This window comes from Chiloscyllium plagiosum, unplaced genomic scaffold, assembly GCF_037043375.1.
Source record: "Chiloscyllium plagiosum isolate Xiang-an unplaced genomic scaffold, Cpla_swu_hap1 HiC_scaffold_33, whole genome shotgun sequence".
NCBI classification, from domain to species: domain Eukaryota; kingdom Metazoa; phylum Chordata; class Chondrichthyes; order Orectolobiformes; family Hemiscylliidae; genus Chiloscyllium; species Chiloscyllium plagiosum.
The window spans coordinates 23,349,354-23,360,546 of record NW_028270171.1 but is presented as its reverse complement, the minus strand read 5'-3'; the positions used below and the strand labels follow the sequence as shown (position 1 = coordinate 23,360,546).

The following is an 11,193-nucleotide window of genomic DNA, read 5'->3' as shown; positions in this document are numbered from 1 at the left end:
GGTGCCGGAAGACTGGAGGTTGGCTAATGTGGTGCCACTGTTTAAGAAGGGTGGTAAGGTCAAGCCAGAGAACTTTAGACCAGTGAGCCTGACATCGGTGGTGGACAAGTTGTTGGAGTGAGTCCTGAGGAATAGGATGCACCTGTATTTGGAAAGGCAAGGACTGATTAGGGATAGTCAACGTGGCTTTGTGTGTGGGAAATCATGTCTCACAAACTTGATTGAGTTTTTTGAAGAAGTAACAAAGAGGATTGATGAGGGCCGAGCAGTGGACGTGATCCATATGGAATTCAGTAAGGCATTCGACAAGGTTCCCCATGGGAGACTGGTGAGCAAGGTTAGATCTCGTGGAATACAGGGAGAACTAGCCATTTGGATACAGAACTGGCTCAAAGGTAGAAGACAGAGGGTGATGGTGGAGAGTTGTTTTTCAGACTGCAGGCCTGTGACCAGTGGAGTGCCATAAGGATCGGGGCTGGGACCACTACGTTTCGTCATTTATATAAATTATTTGGATGTGAGATTAAGTGATATAGTTAGTAAGTTTGTTGAGCACAATGAAGAAGGTTACCTCAGATTACAACAGGATCTTGATCAGATGGGCCACTGGGCTGAGGAATGGCAGATGGAGTTTAATTTAGATAAACATGAGGTGCTGCATTTTGGGAAAGCAAATCTCAGCAGGACTTATACACTTCATGGTAAGGTCCTAGGGAGTGTTGCTGAACAAAGAGACCTAGGAGTGCAGGTTCATAGCTCCTTGAAAGTAGAGTCGCAGGTGGATAGGATAGTGAAGAAGGCTTTTGGAATGCTTTCCTTTATTGACTAGACCATTGAGTATAGGAGTTGGGAGGTCATCTTGCGGCTCTACAGGACATGGTTAGGCCACTATTGGAATATTGTGTGCAATTCTGGTCTCCTTCCTTTCGGAAGGATGTTGTGAAACATGAAAGGGTTCAGGAAAGATTTACAAGGATGTTGCCAAGGTTGGAGGATTTGAGGTATAGGGAGAGGCTGAATAGTCCGGGGCTATTTTCCCTGGAGTGTCGGAGGCTGAGGGGTGACCTTATAGAAGTTTATAAAATCATGAGGGGTATGTATAGGATAAATAGACCAGGTCTTTTCCCTCGCTTGGGGGAGTCCAGTATTATAGGGCATAGGTTTAGGGTGAAAGGGAAAGATATAAAAGAGACCTAAGGGGCAACTTCTTCACGCAGAGGGTAGTACGTGTATGGAATGAGCTGCCAGAGGAAGTGGTGGAGGCTAGTACAATTGCAACATTTAAAAGGCATCTGGATAGGTATATAAATAGGAATGCTTTGGAGGAATATGGGGCGGATGCTGGCATGTTGGACTAGATTGGGTTGGGATATCTGGTCGGTATGGACGAGTTGGACCGAAGGGTCTGTTTCCGTGCTGTACATCTCTATGACTCTATGACCAGTTCCTCCCTGCCTGACAGGTACACACAAGGGCACATGGGAGCTGTTCCTTTAATAAGCTCCACATTTCAGTTGTGACCATCCCCTGCAGTTTCCTTCCACATCCGATACATCCTAAATCTTGCCTAATCACATTATAATTGCCTTTTCCCCAGCAATAACTCTTGCCCTGCAGTCTCTACCTATCCCTTTCCATCACTAAAGTAAACATAACCGAATAGTGTCACTATCACCAAAGTGTTCACCTACCTCCAAATCTAACACATGGCCAGGTTCATTACCCAGTATCAAATCCAATGTGGCTTTGCCCTATGTTGGCTTATCTACTGTGTCAGGAAACCCTCCTGCACACATTGGACAAAAACTGATCCATCTAAAGTACTCTAACTATAGTATTTCCAGTCAATATTTGGAAAGTTAATACCTCCCTTAACATCTACCCTGTTACTCTTGCTCCTATCCAGAATTACCTTTGCTATCCTTTCCTCTACTTCTCTGGAAATATTCGTAGGCCTATCGAAAATTCCCAGCAGGGTGACCTCTCCTTTCCTGTTTCTAACCTCAACCCATACTACCTCAGTAGTCGAGTCCTCAAACATCAAATATCTAACAATGGCACCCCCTTTTTTTTAAACCATCTTCCCTGTTCTTATTGAAACATGTAAATCCCAGAACCTATAACAACCAATCCTGTCCCTGCTCTATCCATGTCTCCGAAATGGCCACAACATCGCAGTCCCAGGTACCAACCCATGTTGCAAGTTCACCCTCCTTATTCCAAATGCTCCTGGCATTGAAGTAGACACACTTTAAACCACCTTCCTGCTTGCTGGTGAATTCTTGCAACCTTGAAACCTCATTTCTGACCTCAGTAGTCTGAACCTTCTGGACACTGGAACTACAATTCAGGTTCCCATTCCCCTGCCGAATTAGTTTAAACCCTCCAAAAGAACATTCGCAAATTCTACTCCACCCCCCCCCCCCTCTTATATTGGTACCCCTTTGATTCAGGTGAAGACCATCTGTTTTGCAGAGGTCCCACCTACCCAGAACAAGCCCCAATTATCCAGGTATCTGAATCCCTCCACCGTTCCTGTAGTCACGTGTTCAACTCCTCTCTCTCCCTATACTTCGCCTCGCTGGCACGTGGCACAGACAACAAACCAGAGAGAACAACTCTGTTCTAGCACTAAGCATCCACCCTAGCTTCCTGCATTTCTGCCTTAAATCCCCATCCCTTTTCTTACCTATGTTGTTAGTACCTATGTGGACCACGACTTGGGGCTGCTCCCCCTCAAGGATTCTGAAAACATGATCTGGGATATCATGAACCCTGACACCTGAGAGGCAACACATCAACCGTGAGTATCTCATTCCTACAGAACCTCCTATCTGTCCCCGAGCTATGGAGTCCCCAATGACTAATGCTCTGCTCTTCTCCCCCCTTCCCATCTGAGCAAAAGGGACAGACTCTGTTTCAGAAACCTGTACCCCATGGCTTACCCCTGGTAAGTCCCCCCCCCCCACAGCTATATCCAAAACGGTATACTTGTAATTGAGGGGAATGGTCACAGGGGATCCCTGCACTGCCTGCCAGTTCCCTTTTCGTCCCCTGACTGTAACCCACCTGCCTTTTTCTTGCACCTGAGGTGTAACTACCTCAGTGTAATTCCTCTCAATAACCCCCTCCCTCTCCTGAGTGATCCAAAGTTCATCCCAGCTCCGGTTCCTTCACATCGTTTTTGAGGAGCTGGAGTTGGATGCACTTCCTGCAGATGAAGTCAGCAGAGACACTAGTGGTGACCCTTACCTCCCACATTCTGCAGGAGGAACATTCAACCGCCCTTCCTCCTATTTTAAATTCCCAAAGAGACTGTAGAAAAATAAAGATTAAAAAAAAATTAGTTACCTTACCAATCTGGGACACAGAACCTTTTTTTTGGTTAGAGGAAGAGCATGGATGGGAGACACTTCCTGAGTAGTGTTTTGGGTAAAGTAACCACCCAAATACATTACCCAAATACTTACCCAGCCATTCCATGTCCACTCCTGTTCAGTGTGCGCCCTGCCTATTCACAAGGTAAGTATTTAAATCAGTGATACATCTTCCTGTCAGCTCCCGGTTGACACTCCCGCTGTTCCTGCTGCTGAAACAAAAATGGTGGGTGTCTTTCTGTGCTATACATCTCTATGACTCTATGTATGTTATTGAATATCTGTCTGGAATTGGAGTGAAGGCAAGTTAGAAGGAAACAATGTAATGTGATAGAGCTAGGGATAAACATTGGTGGCCAGGTGAGGGATAAGAGGGAGCCACTGATGGCCATATTTTCCTCAAACAACCGTATCAGATGAAGTTTGCAGCGTTGATAGCTCCTCTCTTTGTGATATTGTGTCATCCTTCCACTAAAGCAAGTGAACAAAAGTGAAGTGATGAGAATGAGATTGAATATAGCAAAAGGGAAAAATGATTACACAAAATCCTGTGAGACCTCACTTGAAGTACTGTGAGCAGCTTGAGACCACCTTAGGGAGGGTATATTGGCATTGGAGTATGTACAATGAAAGTTTACAGGAATGATGCCTGGACTTCAGGGGCCAGTCTATGAGGAGAGATTATGCAAATTTGGCCTAATTTCTCTAGGATTTTTAGAAAATAAGGAGTGATCTCATTAAAGTCTTCAAGATATTAATAGAAAAGAAAGGGTAGATAAAGATAAACCATCTCCACTGGTTGGGAATTCTAGAACTAGGGGACGTAGTCTGGAATTTAGGGCCAGCTCATTTAGGAAAGATGTTAGGAATCACTTTATGTACACAAAGGATGGTAGATGTTTGGAACAATCTTCCACAAACAGCAGTGAATGCTGGATCAGTTATTAATTTTAAGCAAAGATATCAAGGGATACGGACCAAAGGCAGGTATATAGAATTAGACCAAAGTCAACCATGATCTCTTGACTGGTGAAAGAGATCTAAATGGCCTACTCCTGTTCTTCTGTCCTATGTAATTCTGTGACTTTTGTGTGCAGTGACAGAATAGAGTAGTTAATGAGATATTAAACATCTTGCTTACAGCACGCACTTCCTGAACAAATCTTTGTGCTTTTTTGCTTTTTACCCAGCTCTATCATCAAGGAAGGTTATGTTGTGTAATTTTGTTTCATGATGGGCAATATAGAACAAAGCGTAACATTCGTAAAATAACAGTTTGACTATTTAGGACTGAAATGAGAAATTTCTTCATTCAAAATTAGTGAACTTTTTGAATTCTCCACTGCAGAGAACTGTGGAAACTCAGTCATTGAATACTTTACAAGTCAGATAATGACAGATTTTTTAATATTAATAGAGTTAAGGGATATGGAGATCGTGTGGAAAGATACAGCCAAGGAAGAAGATCTTATTGAATGATGGAGCATGTTTTGGGGTCAAATGGTCAAACTCTTATTTCTTATGTTCTTGTCCCCTGCTCTGAGATATCAACATATCTTTTAATGTCTTCACTATACAGTTTAGAATCAAGATGAATGTATACCATGGGCTTCATGAAAATTAGCATGTTGCAGGATGTGTGTTTAATACTATCAGTATTATTTGGTTTTGTAAATTTACCACTTTTTCTTAGTGATTTATTTGGTTATGACAGTGAGACATGCACTAGGAAAAGTCAGTTGTTGGTTTGCCTGTGTTTAGTTCATTTCAACCACTCTGCAGTATGATCATTACAGGTAGCTTTAAGATCCTAAGTTTGAGAACTGAAAAGCCAACATAGATCCTATATCTGATTGGTACCCAGTAAAGATGGAAGATGTATAGTGTGGGAATTGGTGTCTCTTGATGCTCACTCTTCCAACTGACTTACCGCTTCCTTGAGGAAGGATCAAATTACATTGGAAGTAATTCACAGAAGCTTCATTAGAGTAATTCCAGAGGTAAAAGTTTTGTTATGAGAAGTGATTGAGCAGTTTAGGCCTATACTTGCTCAGGTTTAGAAGAATGAGAGATGATTTAATTAAGTTATAGAAGACGTTAAAGGAGATTGGCAAAGTAGACATAGACATAGTTAATCCTTGTGGGCAATCTAGAATGAGAGGTCATAGTTATAGAGTCATAGAGATTTACAGCACGGAAACAGACTCTTCAATCCAACCTGTGGGTGGCATGGTGGCTCAGTGGTTAGCACTGCTGCATCACAGCGCCAGGGACCCAGGTTCAATTCCCACCTCAGGCAACTGTCTGTGTGGAGTTTGCACGTTCTCCCCATGTCTGCGTGGGTTTCCTCCGGGTGCTCTGGTTTCCTCCCACAGTCCAAAGATGTACAGGATTGGCCATGCTAAGTTGCCCGTAGTGTTAGGTGCATTAGTCGGGGTAAATGTGGGAGAGTGGGTCTGGATAGGTTGCTCTTCGGAGGGTCGGTGTGGACTTGTTGTGCTGAAGGGCCTGTTTCCACACTAGGGAATGTAATCTCTAGAAGGTCACCCCTCAGCCTCCAATGCTTCATGGAAAACAGCCCCAGCCTATTCAGCCTCTCCCTGTAGCGCAAACCTTCCAACATCCTTGTAAATCTTTTCTGAATCCTTCAAAGTTTCACAACATCCTTCCAATAGGAAGGAGACCAGAATTGCACACAATATTCCAAAAGTGGCCTAACCAATGTCCTGTACAGCTGCAACATGACCTCCCAACTCCTGTACTCAATACTCTGACCAATAAAGGCAAGCATACCAAACGCCTCCTTCACTATCCTATCTACCTACGACTCTACTTTCAAGGAGCTATGAACCTGCACCCCAAGATCTCTTTGTTCAGCAACATGCCCCAAGACCTTACCATGAAGTGTATAAATCTTGCTAAGATTTGCTTTTCCAAAATGCAGCATCTCACATTTTTCTAAATTAAATTCCATCTGCCACTCCTCAGCCCATTGGCCCATCTGATCAACACCTTGTTGTACTCTGAGGTAACCTTCTTCACTATCTACTACACCGCCAATTTTGGTGTCATCTGTAAACTACCAACTATACCTCCTATGTTCACATCAACTCATTTATATAAATGACAAAAAGCAGTGGACCCAGCACCGATCCTTATGGCACATCACTGGTCACAGGGTTCCAGTCTGAAAAGCAACCCTCCATCACCACCCTCTGTCTTCTACCTTTGAAACAGTTCTGTATCCACATGGCTAGTTGTCCCTGTATTCCATGAAACCTAACCTTGCTAACCAGTCTCCCATGGAGAACCTTGTCGAACGCCTTACTGAAGTCCCTATAAATCACATCTGGTGCTCTGCCCTCAGCAATCCTCTTTGTTACTTCTTCAAAAAACTCAATCAAGTTTGTGAGACATGATTTCCCACACACAAAGCCATGTTGACCATCCCTAATCAGCTCTAGTCTAAGGAGTGGCAGATTTAATACAGAGATGAGGAGGAATTACTTCTCTCAAAGGATGGCCCATTTGTGGAGAGTGTGTAGGTTGCCAGGACACTGAATAAGTTTCAAGAGAAAACAGGCAGAATTTTAATTAGTAACAGGTTGAAGTATCATGGGGAGCGAGTGGAAAATGGAGTTGAGGCCAAGATGAGATCAACCATGATTGTATTTAATGGAATAGCAATTTCAAGGGGCCAAATTGCCTAGTTCTTATAAAGAAATTGGCTTTCTTGGCAGAGTATGACCCATGTCACTGTGACCATATCCCAGCATGATACTGATACCAGGAGAAGACCTAAAAGCACAAGCTTACAAAACATTAATATCACACTCAATATGAATACCATTTTACCAAAACATCATCCATGATTTCACATCGAAGGAAACTAGAAAATTTAGCTTCATGTTTTCACCAGATCTATCTCTGTGGGTTGCCAAAAGAAAAATCTAATTTAATAAACATTACCAGATGCATTGCATTTAGAATGATCTTAATTGGTTGTACTCGCCTTGCGGAGATGAAGGTAATTGTTTATTATTAAAACCAAACTTCCTCTGAAACATGCTTGTTCATTGATTTAGTCAGTGTTTAGTATGTGACCTCCCACGTAATTCTACACTTTTTGTGATAAGCTTGCAGGCTTCCTGCCTCAACCCCCTCCGCTTCACTGAAAGCAGGAAACTACAGTGACGCTGTGCTTCTACCAAGGACTGTGCTGCTCACCTGTCAGGATCCACATTTCAAGCTGGTCTGCTGGAAGTAACTCTGAATGGCAGAATTTGGTAGGTTCTCCACGATGGAGTCTTTTCTTCTGTTTTATTTTTGTTTAAAGTTAACATTTGCTTTAATATCGGAGCATGATAGCTGTTTCAGCACAATAGCAAACACCCAACACTAAATTTAAAATGTGCATTGCCATACTGATTCAGAGGCTGTCAGTTCTATAGACACAGTAAGATATTCAGGGTATGTGAATGTGCAGGGTGTTAACAAGAGAGTGGCTTCTCTGTTTTGTTTTTGAAAAGCAGTAATATAATATGCATTGTACAATTATTTCTATATGTCAGAGGATACAATCAGATTTTCCTAGCACTTTCCTATACATGCGCCTAATTATCTGGTAGACCATGATTAATATATGGATGTACATGAAATCCTTTGTACTATTGCTCATCAATTAAGATTAAATACCTGCCGTTGTTATATAGATACTGACTTCACAGAGTGAGGGGCTGATGTCAAGTGGTGACATTTAGGAAAGCTACAAAAGAAGTCAATGTGTTGTATTAGAAGTGACTGGTGGAAGATATTGAGGGAGGGTGACTTTTATTCATTTCATAGAGAAATGGTGATGACAGAAAGCAGATGTTCCTATTTTAATAATTCTATGATAGACTCAGTAGTTCACAGTATTATATGAATTATGAAACCATGCAGCGCAGGATAAAGCTATTCAGCCCTCGGTTCAGTGCCAACTCTTTAAAAGAACTATCCAATTAATCCCACTCCCCTTGCCTTTTTGATATCAATTACCTTTTTCCAGTATTTATCCAATTCCCTTTTGAAAGTTGCTATTGAATCTACCTCCATTATACTCTCCAGCAGTACAGTCTAGATCATAACAATTCACTGTGTAAAAAAGAAGTCGAGTCCTCTCCCAGCTAAATATTTTCTAATTAACTTAGGTTGATACCAAAAGGTTTTAAATTATTTGCCAGTGAAAGTATTTTTCCTCCTTCTACTCCATAAAAAGTCCTTCATTATTTAGAACACATCTAACTCCCCTACTTTTTCCACTTCAAGGAGAGCAACCCCACTTTGGACTTAAGACGTTTGTTGAATACAAGTTGAATGGAAAATATTTCTCCTTAGCATCGTCTAGGTGGAATGTACAGAGAAAAACCAAGCCCCAAGATAGTGTGATCACAGTGGAGTCGGTCTGATTATTAATCCTTTCTGGACATAAATCAGACTAACCCTTTTACAGGTCCTTCTCCTTTTCTTCCTCTTGTGTTCTCCTTCTGACGGCTGATCTGGCCATGGGTGCCCCAATCTCTACAGTCCTCTCTCATCTAAACTTCTTTGATACATTCCACCAAACGATGTTCAACATGGTAAAGAGTAAAGTCATCCACAAAAACATCTGGAGATGTAATTACATCCAGTTCTCATCAGACACTGGATTCAAGTGAGAAGCAAATCTGTCAGCAGACTGCAAGCCCACACAGAGCAAGGTCTGTGAAGGAGAGAATATTCCTCCTGTGCTCTGCAATCTTTCTGGTTTTAATAAGGGGTAATAAAGAAGAACTATGGAGATAGGCTAGGAGATATGTAGGAGGAGAAAGTGAGGACTGCAGATGCTGGAGATCAGAGCTGAAAATGTGTTGCTGGAAAAGCGCAGCAGGTCAGGCAGCATCCAAGGAACAGGACAATCGACGATTCGGGCATAAGCCCTATGCCCGAAATGTCGATTCTCCTGTTCCTTGGGTGCTGCCTGACCTGCTGCACTTTTCCAGCAACACATTTTCAGCTCAGTAGGAGATACGTAGCCAAATCTCTGCATGGTTCTGTGGCAGTAGCAATTATTTCATGTCACTTTAGCCAAGGATTAGAGATGCCTGGAGGGGAATGGAGAGTCCCTCAATGTATGATTTTGATCATGGTTAGCTTCTCCAAGGCATCTAAAGTTAAGCTGCCTAACTCTTGATCCCTCTTGTGACCACTGCTTTGACCCCACAACCACAAAAAACAAGCCCTCGTTCATCCTGTGAAATCAGTTTAAGAAGTTGAACCTAGGATTGTCAATGGAATCAACAGCCAGAGGGAGTCTGTACTGCCACTAGGAAGGAAAATTCTAGCCTATTTTGCTGCCTTCAGTCGATCTGGCTATAATTCTTCTCACTTTCATATTCTCTGTCTGTCTGTCTCTCTCTAAGGCTGTATGGATGAGAACTCAGCTGTTTAGGAGACTAGTGCATTCCTTGATTGGGACGATTTACAGAATGCCCTGCAGATGCACCTGAATAATAAGTGCTAAGAATAGATTACTTGAATATATCCCTGATTACAGAAGATTAAGAGGTAATATAATTGAAGTATTTGATGATTAAAGGGGGTTAAATCACCAGCTTCCTTTGGTGGTGTTGGAGGCCAAAATCAGAACAAGAAGGCATAGCTTTAAAAACACAGCTAGACCATTTAGGAACGTTGTCAGGAGTGCTTCTTCATACAAGGGTAGTACAAACCTAGCTGCTCTCCATTTTAAAAAACATTGTTGCAACTGGTGTTAGTTGTAAAGTTCAAAAGTAAGATTAGTAGAATTTTGTGAGGCAAATGTATCATGAAATGTGGAACAATGATAAGTAGATGGAATTAAGATACCAATCAACTATGATTTAATAGACCTACAGAACAGATTTAAGGTGCTGGATTTTGTCCTCAGGTCCGTTGTAAACAGAAAATATTGTTTTGGTTGGAGTACAACTGATAATTGATATTTAGTTAGCTGTTTCTCACAGAAGGACAAATGGTCTGAGGATGTGAACACTGGCTTGGTCAGGAAGATGGTCATCTTTAGCTGTGTATAAACTTTGGAACAGAGGTAGCTTTAATATCATCTGCCTATTTTAGATATGACCAGTAAGCACTTAATATTCAGAGTAGGTGGGAAAAATATGAAAATGATCCATTTCCCTGCACTAACATTTCTCATTTTGATGAGACATTCACAATATGCAGGAATTAGCATCCTATTGTGAAGCAGTATTTTTGCAGCAGGTATGAGTCAGCCAGTAAAAAAGAACATACACGTGATTAGAGCCAAGAGTACAGGCAAAAAATTAAAGAAATGTAAATTCTCTCCAAATTAAATGTGTGGGAATCATCTTGAGAGTTGGAAAAGGTTAAATCACCTCAATTGCAATCTTACACAACGGGGGTATCCAAATTATGAAGTTATTTTAGAAGCTTGAAAAAAAAAGATTTATTAATGTCATAAATAATCATTTATGAGTTTTATTTGGTTGATTTTATTCACATTTCAAATGTGAGTTCCTCTTCTCTCCCTCTTCTCCCTCCACTTTCTATGGTGATGCATGAACTAAAACCATTCCCGCCTATATTCTGTCTGCCTTTTGTTTTCCACTTCCTGTCCACCCCTTGCTTCAGTCAACATGTGGATAAGTACTAGATTTATGTGATAAAATGCTGCGGAATGTAAGCATGTTGTGAACTAAAATGCACTGCCTGAAAGACTGAAAACGCAGATGTAATAATAATATGTACAGGGCCAAAGGAAAGAAGAGGAGAGTGT

The 11,193-nt window shown here is 41.7% G+C and overlaps 1 protein-coding gene across 1 annotated transcript in view; it reads left to right on the top strand.

Annotated features, from left to right (window-relative positions):
* The first annotated feature begins 7,520 nt into the window (after positions 1-7,520).
* LOC122542304 (ankyrin repeat and fibronectin type-III domain-containing protein 1-like) overlaps positions 7,521-11,193 on the top strand; it is a 135,837-nt gene continuing 132,164 nt past the window's right edge. Inside the window, exon 1 of the mRNA XM_043679914.2 lies at positions 7,521-7,663. The gene's annotated coding sequence lies outside the window, so the exon portion shown is untranslated. The remainder of the gene's footprint in view (positions 7,664-11,193) is intronic.